This window comes from Chiloscyllium punctatum, chromosome 52 (genome assembly GCF_047496795.1).
Source record: "Chiloscyllium punctatum isolate Juve2018m chromosome 52, sChiPun1.3, whole genome shotgun sequence".
In the NCBI taxonomy this organism is placed as follows: Eukaryota; Metazoa; Chordata; class Chondrichthyes; order Orectolobiformes; family Hemiscylliidae; genus Chiloscyllium; species Chiloscyllium punctatum.
This window is the reverse complement of record NC_092790.1, coordinates 23,615,117-23,632,858: the sequence shown is the minus strand read 5'-3', so window position 1 is coordinate 23,632,858 and position 17,742 is coordinate 23,615,117. Positions and strand designations below refer to the sequence as shown.

Genomic DNA, 17,742 nt, shown 5'->3' with positions numbered 1-17,742 from the left:
TGGGAAGGGATTTACTCGATCTTACAATCTGCTGAGGCACCAGAGCGGGCACAATGGATTTAGATCCTTCACCTGCTCCATGTGTGGGAAAGGATTCACTCAGTCCTCTGATCTGCTGAAACACCAGCGAGCTCAATCTGGAGAATGACCATTCACTTGCTCCCAATTTGGGGAGAGATTCACTCAAATGCACCACCTGCTGAGACCCCAGTGAGCCCACACAGGGGAGAGGCCATTCAGATGGTCAGGGTGTGAGAGGGGATTCAGTGATTCATCCTGACTCCCTGAGACCCCAGTGAGCCCACACAGGGGAGAGGCCATTCAGATGGTCAGGGTGTGAGAGGGGATTCAGTGAGTCATCCTGACTCCCTGAGACACCAGCGGGTTCACACTGGGTAGGAGCTGTTTCCCTCTCTGTGTGACAAGGGATTTGCTGAGACTCAACACGACTGAGACACCAGTGAGTGCACACAGGGAAGTGGTCATCCCCCTGCTCCGTGTGGTGTAGAGTTCACACATCACTGCAGGACTCTGATTCTGCAGTTACTGTCCATCAGAGTCAGGAGTGGAACTTGTAGAAGAAGGTGGTTAGCACACTTACCTTCATTGCTCAGACCACTGAGTACCGGAGTTGGGAATTTAGGTTGAGGCTGTACAGGATGTTGGGGAGGCCTCTTCTGGAATACTGTGTCCAGTTCTGGTTGTGCTGTTATAGGAAGGATATTATTAAATTGGAGCGGATTCAGAAGAGACTAACCGGGATGTTGCCATGAATGGAGGGATTGTGTCACAAGGAGAAACTGGATAGGCTGGGATGCTTTTTCACTAGAGCGTAGGAGGTTGATGGATGAACTTAGAGGTTTATAAAACCATGAAGCGTGTAGACACGGTGAATGGCCGGGGGTGGGGTGGGGGGGGGGGGGGGGGAGGAATTCAAGACCTGAGTGCATACAATTTGAAAATAGATGAGAAAGGTTTAAAAAGTAAATTGGGGATTTGTTTTTACTTTTACATGTGTGAAGTGAACTCCCAGAAAAAGAGGCAGCTGTGAATACAATTACAATGTTTCAAAGACATTTAGACAAGTACATAAATAGGAAATGTTTGGATGAATGTGGACCAAGCGGAGGGAGGGGCGATTAGATGAGTTGGGAATTATGGTCGACACGGAATGGTTTAACCACAGGGTCTGTCTCTGTTCTGTATCACTTTATGACTTTAACTCTCACTATCTTTGTGAATTCCTCCATGCTCACAACTCCCCAGATCACTGTCACCTCATCCAGGCTAAACTCTTCCTTATCTCTAGAAATCCTCTCTAGCCTCAGAACCATCGCTATCTCTGGTATCACAAACATCTCAATCTCTGTAACATCCTCCAATCTCCTCCTGTCTCATCACCCTCACGATCTCTAATCTTGACAACCTCCACAAATCTGTCCTTCTCCACATTAAACACTGATGCCACACGTTTAGTATCCCCCCAAAACCCCATCTCCTGCATCTTCACACATAGGATGCCTTGCTGATCTTTGAGGTGGCCTATTCTCTCTCTAGTGACCCATTTGCTCTTAATGTATTTCTAAAAACCATTTCCCTATTCGCCAAAGCGGTCTCCTGTCCCCTTTTTGCCTTACTGATTTAACTCTTAAGTATATTCCACTTGCCTTTATACTCAAAGGATGTTTGTGATTTTTGGATTGGAATAAATGCGAAATATTACATCTTGATAAAACAAACGAAGGCTGGACTTACACTGATTAAAAGTTGGGCCTCGGATAGTGATATGGAACAAAGAGACCGAGGGGTTCAGGTCTTTGAACTATGTGTCACATGCAGACGGGGTGGTTCAGAAGCGGTTTAGCACATTTGCCTTCATTGCTCAGATCTTTGAATATAGGAGTTAGGACGTTATGTTGAGGTTGTACAGGATGTTGGGGAGGCCTCTTCTGGAATACTGTGTCTAGTTCTGGTTGTGCTGTTATAGGAAGGATGTTATGAAATTGGAGCAGGTTCAGAATAGATTTACCAGGATGGTGATGGGAATGGATGGTTTGAGTTATAAGCAGAGTCTGGATAGGCTGGGTCCTTTTTCACTGGAGCACAGGAGGCTGAGGGGTGACCTTATTACAGGTTTATAAAATCTTGAAGAGTTTCGGTAATGTGAACAGCAGGTGCCCTTTCCAGGAGGGGGCGCGATTCAAGATTGGGGACATACGTTTCTCACGTTAAAAAGTAAGGCTTTAAAAAGAAGTTCCGGATTTTATTTTTTGTTTCTGCACAGAGAGTGGTTCACATGTGGAATAAACTTGCAGAGGACATGGTAGATGTGAATGCAATTACAATTTCAGGGTGGCACAGTAGCTCAATGGTTAGCACTGCTACCTCTCAGCGCCAGGGACACAGGCTCAATTCCTGTATTGGGTGACTGTCCATGTGGAGTTTGCATATTCTTCCCCATGACAGCGTGGGTTCCTCCAGGTGCTCCTGTTTCCTCCCACAATCCACAGATGTACAGGGTAGGTGAACTGGCCGTGCTCAATTGCCCATCGTGTTCAGGGATGATTGGGTTGAGTGAATTAGTCAGGTGTAAATATAGAGCAGAAGGGTAGGGGAATGGGATTCTAATAGGAAAAAAAAACATTTGGACCCGTATATCAATAGGGAATGCTCGGATGGACTTGGACCAAGTGGAGGCAGATGCGATTAGTTCAGTTCGAATTTATGGTCGACACGGACTGGTTGGACCACAGGGTCTGTGTCGATGCTGTGTAACTTTATGACTCGTTATCTCTGTAAATTCCTCTATGTTTGGAACTCTCCCTATCAGTGTCACCTCCTCCAGCCTTACAAATCCTCCTCATCTCTATAATTCCACTCCAGCCTCAATATCCAAAAACCTCTATCACAAAATATCTCTATCTCTGTAACATCCTCCATCCTCACAATCCTTTCCAACTTGCATCTCCTCCAGCTTCATTATCCTCCCCATGTCTAATCCCCTCCAGTCTCTCAAAGCTCTGCTATATGTCCTTTCAGGATGCCCAATGTTTATTTCTCACTTGATAATGGCCCTTTACAATTCCTGCGCTGAGCTTCTGAATTTCCTCTTAAACCTCTGCGTCTCACTTTCCTCCCAAGAAAATCGACCAATCACATGTCATCTATTCTAGTGTTACCTTTTCTGACCTGATGTCCAATGGAGCCTGTCATATTCTTATAATAAACATCTCAGCGGTAAACAGAACAGAAAAACGCTCTGGTGGTCCATCGAGTCTGTGAGAAAGAAAACTACCACCGAACTATCCTCATCTATTTTCCAGTACTTGTGGAAAAGTGTCATCTATCATGGCATAGCAAGTGCACACTAAATACATCTCAAATGTTTTGGGGATTTGTGTCTCCCACCCTCACAGACAGTGAGGTTGAGTGCAACTGTTGCTCAATGATGACATCACCCACAGGAACACAGAGTAGCTGGGTCTGTGCAAACCAGAGATCGCCCACAAATTGGAAAGGATGGCAGGGTCCCTGAGAGGGGGCACAGGAGAGTTACCAGGATGGTTCAAGGAATGGGGGATTTTAGTTGCAGGGACATGGGTGTTGTTCATACATATCAAGAATATCCATCTATAATAGATGGACTCTCATTCTCAACCTCTCCCCTTGCTTGGGCTGTGGTAACCTTCAGGTTAAACCACCACCAGACATCTCACTCTAATAAGAGAGCAGCCCTATGGTCTGGTAGGACAATACTGACTTTACCTTTTAGACAGTGATGCCACTGTGCATCGGGGGTGGAGAGAGGGAATGCTGAAGGTGGTGGATGGGACACCACTCAGGCACAGTGCTTTGTCCTGGAGGATGTTCGCTTTCTTTAATACTGTTGAGGGCTGCACTGATGCAGGCAAGTGGAGAATGTTCCAACACGATCCTGATGTGTGCCTTACAGAGAGCAAACAAACACTGGGGAATCAGGGGTTTGGGAAAACTGAGATTGTTCTCCTTGTAGCAAAGGAAATTGAGGGGAGCTGAGAGACAAGTGCTTACAAAACATATACATCAGGATGTTAAACCTTACACTCATCAATTCATCGTAAATGGATTACTGGACACATATTGAAGATTTCGGGGAGATCGATTGACAGGGTGGTTTGATTCAAAGGAGAATTTTTATGCAGAAAATGGAATTGAGCTGGAACAAAATACTCACACACAGTGCAAATATCCAGGTCCTGATGAATGGAGTAATTCAATCAGAGTTTGGCGTTACAATTACTGAGATTCCTATCTGAATATCCACCTGTAGTATCCTGTAATACAAGTTTATAAAATCTGTCACTGTCAGGTCAGGTTAGAAACTCACACCATCCCCTCCTCCTGGTCCAGGATGACTGTACACATCACCCCTTGTGGAGACCAGCAGTCAGTTCAGGGGGAAATCTGTGTGGGTTTCTATGAGTTTCCACCTTGGGACTTCATGTGACTGAACAGGGCAGATCTTTGACACATGGAAGAGAATGTTCCAAGAGTCAGTGAGATGCGGACAGCAGGATTTTCTTCCTTTTCTTTCCTTCCGTGCTGCTGCTGTGCCTCATCAATAAAACATGGGGTGTGAAAGGCTCATGCAGCTTGATGGGCAAGTTCTGACTAATGTGCAGCAAGATCCTCCCAATCATTCCAAAGAGTCTCTCTGAAAAGACAGCAACTCAGCATGCTTCACACTGCCCGGTGCTCCCTGGAAAGGTTGAGAAGAATGAGGGGGGAATCTCCGAGAAAATTCAGACCAGTTTACTTCCAAAAGGATTATAAACTGTTTACAGAGAGGGATTCGTTGGAGACGTGGACACCAAGTTGGCAAATGGAGCATAACTTGGGATAATGTGAAGTTGTTCATTTTGGAGGAGTTAATAAAAGAACAATGGACTATTTAAATGGTAGAAACTGTAGAAAACTGCAACACAAAAGAGACCAGGAGGTAATCGTGCAGGAAACACAGAAAGCCAGCACACAGTTACAACAGGTCATCAGGAAGGGAGATGAAACGTTGTTCCTTGTTTGAAGGGATTTTGCAGTGTAAGAGTTTGGAGTATATACCTGAGAGCAACTTTATAAAGTGCGAGTGAGACTACATATGGAATAATGAGAGACGTTTTGGACCCTTTATATAAGGAAAGACATCACTTCATCGGAGGCATTTAGAGAAGATTGACAGGGATGATCCCTGGTTTGCAGGGACTCTCTTTTAAGAAAAGGCTGAAGAAGTTGGGACTCGACTCACTGGATTTGGGGGAGAATGAGAGGGGATCTTATTGAAACACATTGGCTTATTAAGGGATATAAAAGGGTAAATACTGAGAGGATGTGTCCCATCATGAGGGAACCTGGAACCAGACTCTGGGTCATTTGCAGAATCAAGGGTTCTGTTTTAGATTTGTCAACTTTAATGCAACACAGACATGGGTAAGGGGTTTCAATAGCAATGGAGCTGGGGTGAGGTGGAGAAAAGCAACATTTTAGAGATTGGAGTTCCTGGTGTTTGCGATTGTGTCAATGTCTGATCAGAAGATCACCTTGGGGTCAGAATATGAGAGTAATATTATGAAGAGTGTAGGTCTGCCTCAGGCATTTCCCAGTGAGAGGGAGGGGCTCAGCAGTAAGGGAAGGGAATTTGTAATAGCAACTGAAGGCAATGGGTTTAACCATTGCAGTGTTTCATTGGAGGAAATTGCAGCCAATCGAGTGGTAACCAGTTTTATGAATGAGTAACAGTGGAGCAATAGAGAGGGATGATAGGGAGAGAGAGCTGGGCATTGTCAGTGTACATGTGAAACCAATACGATGTCACCTCCTGGCAGTATGTAGGTGAGATACAGGAGGGGACAAAGATAGATCCTGGATGGACACCACATATGAGGAATCCAGAAAGGAAAGGGAGTATGGAGATGGAGCAGGATTTTCCAACAACCTTGAGGTCAAATATTAGTTCTTAGCAGAATTGGAGAGAAGGACGTAACCAGAAAGGACAGACAGGACAGGGAACAATATTTGTGAATGGGTGAGGGGGAGTGACTCCAAAACTGCTATTTCTACATCAGTGACATCACCCAACTCCACCCTAGTCTCAGCTCATTTACTGAAATATTTGTCCATCCCTGTGTTATCTCCAGACTTCGTTATCTAAACACAGACCTGGCCAGCCTCCCACATTCAACTTACATATAAGCTCAAGAATATCTAAAACCCTACTGCCCAAGTGCTCACTTGTACCAAAACTTGTTGATCCATCAAAAGGCTCCTATTTACAAGCAACAATTTAAAATTCTCTCGCTTGATGTAATTCCTGGCTGTGAACATCCCTGTCTCCCTGCACCACACAACCTGAGAGACCTCGACAACTCATTTTCTTTCAGACTCCCAAAGATGTGTTTATTCATTGCTTCACCGGTCTGGCTGTTTTGACAGTTGCCAAGGCAACACAGTCTGGAATTCGCACCCTGACCCTCTCAGACTTGCTTTCCTCCTTTAAGGTATTCCTGAAAACCTGCTTATTTGGCAATACTTTTGATCACCTGACCTAATATCCCCATCTGTGGCCTTATGTCAGAAATTCTCAATTTCTGTGAAATTATAAAAATGATAAAAATACAAACTGTTGTTAATTTGCACACACATTGTCAACTCTTCACTGTCGCTGAGTGAATAATCTGTAACATCTCTTACCCAAGAACATTGTGGGAGCACCTTCACCACACCAACTGCAGCTGTACAAGGTAGTCAAACATCACCCTCTCCACAGGCAATGGGACTCTTGTTTTCCGATGTGCACTAAGTTCTGTAAAACGTCTCAGCCCATTCCATTAAAATTTCCTTCTCTTCCTGGTCAATATGTCTTTCCTTAACCATGCCCTGCACCTTCACACATTTCTAATGCCTTGGTCACAACATCACAGTGCTGCCAGTGAAGGTTATCACGTGGTATCACTTTATTCCTGATGAAGGGCTTTTGCCCGAAACGCCGATTTCGCTGCTCCTTGGATGCTGCCTGAACTGCTGTGCTCTTCCAGCACCACGAATCCAGAAGCTTATCACGTGGTTGAGTGGAGCCACGCCTCTCATTCACTCAGACCAACCGGCACTACCTTGCCTTCCAGCCCCGTTCCCATCCTCTTATTGGTCCTGCACTGAGATCAATCACCAGAGGCCCTTTGTGGGCTGGAGCATGCTCAGTGCTTCCTGCTTTTGCTGCTGTTCATCAGGTATGAGAGTGTTCATTCCTGTTTCTCCTCATGTCGGACATTAACAACAACGACCTTCATTGTATGGAGCCTTTCACACTGACAATTCTCCTAAAGTGCTTCACGAATGCTGGAAATATTGATTAAAGAGAACAACTTTAAGATACATCTTTGAGGAGTACAGAGGGGGTTGGGAAGGTCATTTAAGAGGTTTTTAGATCAGACAAACCATCTAAAGAGCAACTCACCCAGACCCATTCCCCTACATCTAACACTACGGGCAATTTAGCATGGCCAATTCACCTCACCTGTACATTTTTGGACTGTGGAGGAAACCGGAGCACCCGGAGGTAACCCACGCAGACACTGGCAGAATGTGCAAACTCCACACAGACAGTTGCCTGAGTCAGGAATTGAACCCGGGTCTCTGGCACTGTGAGGCAGCAGGGCTAACCACTATGCCACCGTGCCACCCATCTGCAACTCTGTCCTCTGCAGCTCCAATCATGGAGTGATGTCTGTGGAGAACAGTTTACAACGGAGACAGTTAGTGGCTCACCATAGTTTAACAACCCCATGTCCTAGCCCCCCCAACCCCACACCCCAGTCCTTGTTCTCACAGCCTGTCATTACACATTACCTATGGTTAGCCACTAACAGTTTCCATTAATAGCTAGTAGCCCTCCCCCAGCCAGAACGTTATCCACTCCTTTATCCAACCCTTCTTCTCGCTCTATCCCCACCTATCCTTTACTCCTTACACCCTCCCCTACACCCTACCTTCTGCATATAAACCAACATTTTTTCTCTCAGTATCAGTTCTGAGGAAGGGACACTGGGTCTGAAACTTTAACTCTGACATTTCATCACAGAAACTGCCAGACCTGCTGAGCTTTTCCAGAACCTCCTGGTTGTTGTTTCTGATTTACATCTTCCACAGTTCTTAAGGTTTTAATTTACCAGGAGTTTGTAATTATGGTCCCACAGCCTCTGTCCCAGTCTCTGCTGTCTCTCCCAACCCCAAACAGTGACACTGCACCTGCACAGCTCATGGACAGGTGTTGTCTTGCTGGCCACACCCCTCATTCACTCCCATTGGCTGCAGGACCATACAGACTCTCCTCCCATTGGTCTGGAGCTGCCGTCAATCAGCCGGGCCCCATTGTGATGAGAGCGGAGGGCTAATCCCTCTCTCTGCCCTGGGATGTGCTTCATCATTCACAGTAAATGGGGCAGTATCACAGAGCACAGGGCCTGGGGGCTATTCAGCCCATTGGGGCTGTACTCTCTCCCTCTGGAGATGCTGCACATCTGCCCCAATACCACGTGACAGAGAGGCAAAGAACAGGGAGAGAGTGCAGTTGAACACGTGGCTGCAAGGATGGTGTAGGAGGGAGGGCTTCAGATATTTGGACAATTGGACTGCATTCTGGGGAAGGTGGGACCTGTATAAACAGGACGGGTTGCACCTGAACCAGAAGGGCACCAATATCCTGGGGGGTAGGTTTGCTAGCACTCTTCGGGGGGGTTTAAACTAATTTGGCAGGGGAATGGGATCCGGACTTGTAGTCCAGCAAGTAAGCTAGCTGTGTGTCAGGATGTCCAAGACTGTAGGGAGGCTGTGGAGAAGGTAGCACTGACAGGGACTACTTGCAGACACAGAGATGGGCTCAAGTGCGTATACTTCAATGCAAGGAGTATCAGAAATAAGGTGGGTGAACTTAAGGCGTGGATCGGTACCTGGGACTACGATGTTGTGGCCATCACGGAAACATGGATAGATGAGGGACAGGAATGGCTGTTGGAGGTTCCTGGTTACAGATGTTTCAGTAAGATTAGGGAGGGTGGTAAAAAAGGAGGGGGGGTGGCATTGCTAATTAGAAATGGTATAACGGCTGCAGAAAGGCAGTTTGAGGGGGATCTGCCTCTGGAGGTAGTATGGGCTGAAGTCAGAAATAGGAAAGGTGCAGTCACCTTGTTGGGTGTTTATTATAGGCTCCCCAATAGCAGCAGAGATGTGGAGAAACAGATTGGGAAACAGATTTTGGAAAGGTGCAGAAGCCACAGGGTCGTAGTCATGGGCGACTTCAACTTCCCAAATATTGATTGGAAGCTCTTTAGATCAAGTAGATTGGATGGGGCGGTGTTTGTGCAGTGTGTCCAGGAAGCTTTTCTAACGCAGTATGTAGATTGTCCAACCAGAGGGGAGGCCATATTGGATTTGGTACTCGGTAATGAACCGGGACAAGTGTTGGGCTTGTTAGTGGGTGAACATTTTGGTGATGGTGACCACAATTCTGTGACTTTCACCTTGGTTATGGAGAGAGATAGGTGCGCACAACAAGGAAGTTTTTACAATTGGGGGAAGGGAAATTACGATGCTGTAAGACAGGATTTGAGGAGCATACGTTGGGAGCATAGGCTGTCAGGGAAGGATGTGGTGGAAATGTGGAACTTTTTCAAGGAGCAGATACGACGTGTCCTTGATATGTATGTACCGATCAGGCAGGAAAGAAATGGTCGTGTGAGGGAGCCTTGGTTGACGAGGGAGGTTGAATGTCTAGTAAAGAGGAAGAAGGAGGCTTACATAAGGTTGAGGAAACAAGGTTCAGAAAGAGCAGTGGAGGGATACAGGATAGCCAGACGGGACCTGAAGAAAGGGATTAGGAGAGCTAAGAGAGGGCATGAAAAATCCCTGGCGGATAGGATCAAGGATAACCCCAAGGCATTCTATGCGTATGTGAGAAACCTGAGAATGACGAGAACGAGGGTAGGTCCGATCAAGGACAATGGTGGGAGACTGTGTATTGAGTCGGAAGAGATAGGAGAGGTCTTGAACAAGTACTTCTCTTCAGTATTTACGAACGAGAGGGACCGTATTGTTGAAGAGGAGAGTGTGAAATGGACTGATAAGCTAGAAGAGATACCTGTTAGGAAGGAAGATGTGTTGGACATTTTGAACAACTTGAGGATAGACAAGTCCCCCGGGCCTGACGGGATATATCCTAGGATTATGTGGGAAGCAAGAGTGGAAATTGCAGTACCGTTGGCAATGATCTTCTCGTCTTCACTGGCAACTGGGGTGGTACCAGGGGACTGGAGATTAGCGAATGTTGTGCCGCAGTTCAAAAAAGGGAATAGGGATAACCCCGGGAATTACAGGCCAGTTAGTCTTACTTCAGTGGTAGGCAAAGTAATGGAAAGGGTACTGAGGGATAGGATTTATGAGTATCTGGAAAGACACTGCTTGATTAGGGACAGCCAGCACGGATTTGTGAAGGGTAGGTCTTGCCTTACAAGTCTTATTGAATTCTTCGAGGAGGTGACCAAGCATGTGGATGAGGGTAGAGCAGTGGATGTAGTGTACATGGATTTTAGTAAGGCATTTGATAAGGTTCCCCATTGTAGGCTTAAGCGGAAAGTCAGGAGGCATGGGATAGAGGGAAATTTGGCCAATTGGATAGAAAACTGGCTAACCGGTCGAAGTCAGAGAGTGGTGGTAGATGGTAAATATTCAGCCTGGAGCCCGGTTACAAGTGGAGTTCCGCAGGGATCAATTCTGTGTCCTCTGCTGTTTGTAATTTTTATTAATGACTTATATGAGGGAGTCGAAGGGTGGGTCAGTAAATTTGCAGATGATACAAAGATAGGTGGAGTTGTGGACAGTGAGGAGGGCTGTTGTCGGCTGCAGAGGGACTTAGATATGATGCAGAGCTGGGCTGAGGAGTGGCAGATGGAGTTCAACCCTGCCAAGTGTGAGGTTGTCCATTTTGGAAGAACAAATAAGAATGCGGAATACAGGGTTAATGGTAGGGTTCTTGGTCAGGTGGAGGAACAGAGGGATCTTGGGGTCTATGTTCATAGATCTTTGAAAGTTGCCACTCAGGTGGATAGAGTTTGTAAGAAGGCCTATGGAGTGTTATCGTTCATTAGCAGATGGATTGAATTCAAGAGTTGTGAAGTGATGTTGCAGCTGTACAGGACTTTGGTTAGGCCACACTTGGAGTACTGTGTGCAGTTCTGGTCGCCTCACTTTAGGAAAGATGTGGAAGCTTTGGAGAGGGTGCAGAGAAGATTTACCAGGATGTTGCCTGGAATGGAGAGTAGGTCGTACGAGGATAGGTTGAGAGTTCTCGGCCTTTTCTCATTGGAACGGCGAAGGATGAGGGGTGACTTGATAGAGGTTTATAAGATGATTAGAGGAATAGATAGAGTAGACAGTCAGAAACTTTTTCCCCGGGTACAACAGAGTGTTACAAGGGGACATAAATTTAAGGTGAAGGGTGCAAGGTATAGGGGAGATGTCACGGGTGGGTTCTTTACCCAGAGAGTGGTGGGGGCATGGAATACGCTGCCCGTGGGAGTGGTAGAGTCAGATTCATTGGCGACCTTTAAGCGGCATTTTGATAGGTACATGGATGGGTGCTTAATCTAGGATAGAAGTTCGGCACAACATCGTGGGCCGAAGGGCCTGTTCTGTGCTGTATTGTTCTATGTTCTATGTTCTATGTTCTATTTGCCCACAGCCCCCCAAATCTTTCCTTAAAAATTAAAATTCCAAGTCTATTTCAGAATACCTGCTGAATGTGTCGTTCAGAATGTTCCAGATGCTCAGAACTTACTGAGTACAATAATGTTCACATTTTCGTTTTGTATTATTTGCCAATTACTTGAAAGTAGTTACGAAAAGTTGTGACAGTATTAACAATACCTCTCTCCGCAAATTCAAGACCTTGGAACCAAATCTGCACCTGGTCAAAATCACTGCTTCACCTTCTCAGCTCCAAGGATATTATCTGTGCTGCAGCTTGCTCTCCACAAAAGAGGAACGCATCTTAGTTTATTAACGTCATAGACATATACAGCACAGAAACAGATCTTCGGTCCAATTCATCCATGCCAACTAGGAATCCTAAACTACTGGAGTCCCATTTGCCAGCTGTTGGCCTGCATCCATCACAACCCTTCCTGTTCACGTACCCAATCGGATGCCTTTTAAATGTTGTGATTTTATCAGTCTCCACTACTTCATCTAGCAGCACATTCCATACACACACCACACTCAGCTTGAAAACGTTGCCCTTAGATTCCTTTTAAATCTTTGCCCTCTCAACCATGTGCTCTAGTTTTGGAGCGACCTAACCTTAGGAAAGAGAACCTTGGCTGCCCACCTTATCCATGCCCCTCGTGATTTTATAAATCTCCATGAAGTCACCTCTCAGTCTTGGACTCTCCAGGGAAATTAACCCCAGCCTATTCGGCCTCTCTCTGTAGCCCAAATCCTTCAAACCTGGCAACGTTTTTGTAAATCTTGTCCGAACCTTTTCACGTTTCACAACATCCTTCCCAGAACAGGGAAAATCAAACTGAAAACAGAATTCGAGAAGTGGCTTAATCAATGTATTTTAAATGTTGTAATTGTACTCTCCTTCACCCCTTCCCTTGGCAGCTCACTCCAAACATGCACTGCCCTCAAACTGTCCAACTCTGGCAAAGTCCTTGCAAACATTTTCTGAAATGTTTCAAGTTTTACAACATCATTCCTGGAACAGGGAGATTGGAACTGAAAACAGAATTCCAGAAGAGCCTTAATCAATGTCCTGTACAGCAACAACATGACGGAGAGCATAACAAACGCTGCATTCACTCCCTTACCTACCTGTGACTCTACTTTCAAGGAACTATGAACCTGCACTCCAAGGTCTCTTTGTTCAGCAACACTTCCCAGGACCTTCCCAGTTAGTGTTTCAGTCCTACCCTGATTTGTCTTTCCAAAATCCAACAGCTAACATTTATCTCAATTGAACTCTATCTGCCATTCCTTGCTCCACTGGCCCATCTGATCAAGATCCTGTTGTAATCTGAACTAACCTTCTTCGCTGTCCACTACATCTCCAATTTTGGTGTCTTGTGTAAAGCTGCTAACCATATCTCATATATTCACATCCAAGTCATTTATATAAGGACCCAATAATTGATCCTTGTAGCACACTGCTGCTCACAGTCCTCCAGTCCACAAAGCAAACCTCCATCATCACCCTCTGTCTCCTACCATCAAGCCAGTTTCGTACCCAAATGGCTTGTTCCCCTTCATTCCATGTTATGTAACCCTGCTAACCAGTCTGCTTTGTGGAACATTGTCGAATGTCGATATAAACAACGTTCACAGCCTGGTTTAATCAATTTTCTTTGTCACTTCAAAACATTCAGTCAAGTTAGTGAGACACGATTGTGCATGTACAAAGCCACATTGACAACAGTCAATGATTATTCCTTACTTTTCCAAATAGATGGATATCCTGTCCCTCAGAATCCTTTCCAACAACTTGCCTGCCACTGACTTCAGGCTCACTATTCTCTTGTTCAATGGCCTCTCCTTACGACCTTTTAAAAATAATGGCACCTCATCTGTCGCTATCAATGATACAAATACCTCAGGAGAGGCCCAACAATCACTTCCCTAGATTTCCACAAAGTTCCGGGATACATCTGATCAGGTCCCAGGGCTTTATTCAACTTGATGCGATTCAAGACATCCAGTAACACCTCCACTGTAACATGGATACTTTACAAGTTCTCTCTGTTTATTTCTCCAAACTCTCGAGCTTCCATATCTTTCTCCAGTAAAAATGACGTGAAATATTTCCATATCTTTCCCACCCCTGGTGGTTCCATAGACAGCCTCGTTAATCTTTATGGGGTCCTATTCTCTGGTCCAGTTAATCTTTTGTCTGTGATATATTTGTTTGATCTCTTTGGATTCTACTTAAACCATTTCCTGAAGCTATTTCATGTCAAACAGCATCAGCAGCAAGCAACAGAGCTAAACGATCCCACAACCAATAGATCAGATCGGAGCTCTGCAGTTCTGCCACACCCAGTTGTGAACGGTGATGGACAATTAAACAACTCACTGGAGGAAACATCACAGATATCCCCACCCTTACTGGTGAAGGGGTCTCACACGCCCACGCACCAGATAAGATGACAGCATTTGCAGCAATCTTCAGCCAGAAGTGCAAAGTGGGATGATCCATCTCAGCCTTCTCCAGTGATTTCCAACATCACAGATGTGAGTTTTAAGCCAGTTTGATTCAGTGTAAATAACATCAATAAATGGTTAAGTAGTGCAAAGGCTACGGGCCCTACCAATATTCTGGCAATAATACTGATGGTTTGAGCTCCAGAACTTGCCACCCACCAAGCTAAGGACTGCTCCAGCCCTGGCATCTAGCGACAATGTGGAACCTTGCCCAGGGATGTTCAGCACAAAAACACAGGGCAATGCAACCCAAGCAATTTCCATCTGTCAGTCCACACTCGATCAGCAGTAAAGTGATGGAAGATGTCATCAACAGGGGTATCAAGCAGCATCTGCACAGCAATAGCCAGCTGAGTGAAACTCATTTTAGGCTCCACCAGGGTCACTCAGCTCCCGATTGTGTTACGGCCCTGATTCACAACCTGACAACCAGCTGAATCTCAGAGGTGAGGTGAGGGTGACAGCCCAGTCCCACTCCAAGATCACTATTTCTAGCTGATTCTACCCTTGTCTCAGCTCATATACTGTCATCCACCTTGTATTATCTCCAGACGTCAGTATCCAAACACACTCCTGGCCAGCTTCCCACATTCAATCTCCCTGTAATCTTAAGAAAAACTAAATCTCTGCTGCCCAAGTACTCCCTCGTACCAAAACTTGTTGATCCATCACAAGGCTCCTATTCATAATCAACAACATAGAGCCACAGAGATGTACAGAATGGAATCAGACCCTTCAATCCAACCCGTCCATGCCAACCAGATATTCCAACCCAATTCCGTCCCACCTGCCAGCATCCGGCCCACATCCCTCAATTTAAAATTCTGACCCTTGATTTAATTCCTGATTGTGATCATCCCTAGCTTGCCGCATCACACATCCGTGAAGACCTCGACAACCTAAACTGTTCGAGACTCCCAATGATCTATTAATTCATTACTTCACCTGTGTGGCTGCTTTTACAGTTGCCAAAGCATCATTTTCTGAAATTCGCAGCCAAAACCTCACAGGTCTGCTTTCCTCCTTTAAGACATTCCTCAAAGCCTGCTTATTTGGCAATGCTTTTGGTCACCTGACCTAATATCATTAGTCTCTGACCTTATGTCTAAAGTTCCCAATAATATTTTTGTGAAATTATAAGCATGATGATAAAACTACAAACTGTTCTTGATTTGGACATTATCTTCAAATCATCACTGTTGCTGTAATGAATACTCTGTAATATCTCTTACCTAATCACATTGTGGGAGTACCTTCACCACACAAACTGCAGCTGTACAAGAAAGTCAAACATCACCCTCTCCACAAGCAACAGGGCTTTGGCATTAATCACTGGTATCTGTGGAAGGAGAAACACAGTTGATGTTTCAGGGAGTGCAAAACAGATTACAGGGAATGAAAATGGTGCAGAATTTGATAGTCCGAAATGGAAGGAAAATACACTTGCTTATTGGAAAAAAGAATTCTTGAGTGTCAAAGATTTTCCAGAAAGAAAATTAATAAGCAGCACATCGTCAGGGGCTGGGCGGCAGAGAAAAATTAACTTACAAAAATGTCTGTAAAAGTAATCGTAAAATACTAAACAGACCAAAAATACACCCATTGTTTGATACTGAGCAAGCTAGATATTGGCAAAGTGCTCATAAGGGAGCCCAGAGATGAAGTAGAGCTGTATAAGCTGTTATGATCCCACAGTCATAGAGACGTATTGCACCGACACAGACCCTTCGGTTTAACTCATCCATGCCAACCCGGTATCCGAACCTAGTCTATTCCCATTTGCCAGCACTTGGCCCATATCCCTGTAAACGCTTCCTAATCATATCATGTGTCTATTTAGATGCCTTCAACAAGTTTTAATTGTACTAGCCTCCACCACTTCCTCTGGCAGCTCATTCCACCCACTGCATGAAAGAGTTGCCCTTTAGCCCCCTTTGAATTTTTGCCCCGTTAACCCTAAAGCAATGTCCTCTACTTTTGGACACCACTACTCCAGGGAAAACACCTTGTTCATTTACCCTGTTCATGCTCCTCATGATTGTATAAATCTCCATAACATCACCGCCCAGCCTATGGCACTCCAGGGAAAACAGCCCCAGCCTTTTATGCCTCATCCTGTAGCTCAAATCCTCGAACCCTAACAACATCCTTGTAAGTCTTTTTTGAAACCTTTCAAGTTTCACAGCACCCTTCTGATAGGAGGCAGGCCAGAATTGCACACAATATTCCAAAAGTGGCCTAATTAATGTCCTGTACAGCAACATGACATCCCACATCTTATATTCAATGCTCTAGCCAATAAAGGAAAATACACTGAACACCTTCTTCATCATCCTATCTACCTGCAACTTGACTTGGAAGGACTATGAACCTGCAGTCCAAGGTCTCTTTGTTCTGCAAACGTCTCCAGGGCCTTTCCATTCAGTGTATAAGTCCTGGGCTGAAAAACGTATTGCTGGAAAAGCACAGCAGGTCAGGCAGCATCCAAAGATCGGGATAATCGACATTTCGGGCATGAGCCCTTCTTCAGCAATCCTGAAGAAGGGCTCATGCCCGCAATGTCGATTCTCCTGATCTTTAGATGCTGCTTGACCTGCTGTGATTTTCCAGCAACACATTTTTGAGCTCTGATCTCCAGCATCTGCAGTCTTCACTTTCCCCTAGTGTATAAGTCCTGCCTTGACTTGCTTTTCCAAAATGCAGCACCTCACATTTATCAAAATTAATCCGTATCTGATCAATATTTCACTGTAACCTGAGGTAACCTTCTTCACTATGCACAATACCTCCAATTTTGAATGACCTGCAAACTCAGTTACGATAGCAAGTCCTTTAAATGAATGACGAAACAAATCCAGAAATAAACATTCATTACTCTGAGTTTGAATGTACTCTGTGTAAATCCTGCCCAATGACTCTGTACCAGAGAAAGGCTGCACATGCGCCTGGCTGCACCTTGCCCCCTACAAAGATGGCGGCTGCGCACGTGTCCAGTGAATCGTTGCCCCGAATAAAGATGGCGGTGCTCACTCAGGCCTGCAGCCGCGCTGAGGCAATTTCCCGTTGACTACAAACACGGGACTGGGACGTTCAAATTTGTGTTTTCCGACGTGCACAACATGCTTGTAAAACCTCTCCCCTCATAGCAATACAGTTTTTCTCCCGTTTCCCTCTGTTTATTTGTTTCTTTCCTTACCGTATCCTTTCGCTCCAAAACTTCCCGAAAATTCATTACAGCGACTCTCCGCTGCGCGTGAGGGTAACCACGTGGTTTAGTCTAGTTCTGCGCCTAGTTCACTTTGATTGGTTGGAGGACCAACCTCCCCTGGTCCTCCAGTTCCGCCCACCGTCCTTTCATTGGTCCGGTGCTGACATCAATCACCCCTGGTCCCTTTGTTGGCTCGAGCATGCACTGTGCGTCCTGCTTTCGCTGATATGTTGGATAATGTGATGGGAGAGTTC

The 17,742-nt window shown here is 45.4% G+C and overlaps 1 long non-coding RNA gene across 1 annotated transcript; it reads right to left on the bottom strand.

Moving 5' to 3' along the window:
* Positions 1-367: 367 nt before the first annotated feature.
* On the bottom strand, positions 368-17,532 carry LOC140470576 (uncharacterized). The gene is made up of 4 exons (XR_011956538.1): positions 17,477-17,532; positions 15,513-15,619; positions 4,214-4,313; positions 368-706 (listed from the first exon to the last, which is right to left on the bottom strand). It is a non-coding gene; the product is annotated as an uncharacterized lncRNA (long non-coding RNA).
* Positions 17,533-17,742: the final 210 nt, after the last annotated feature.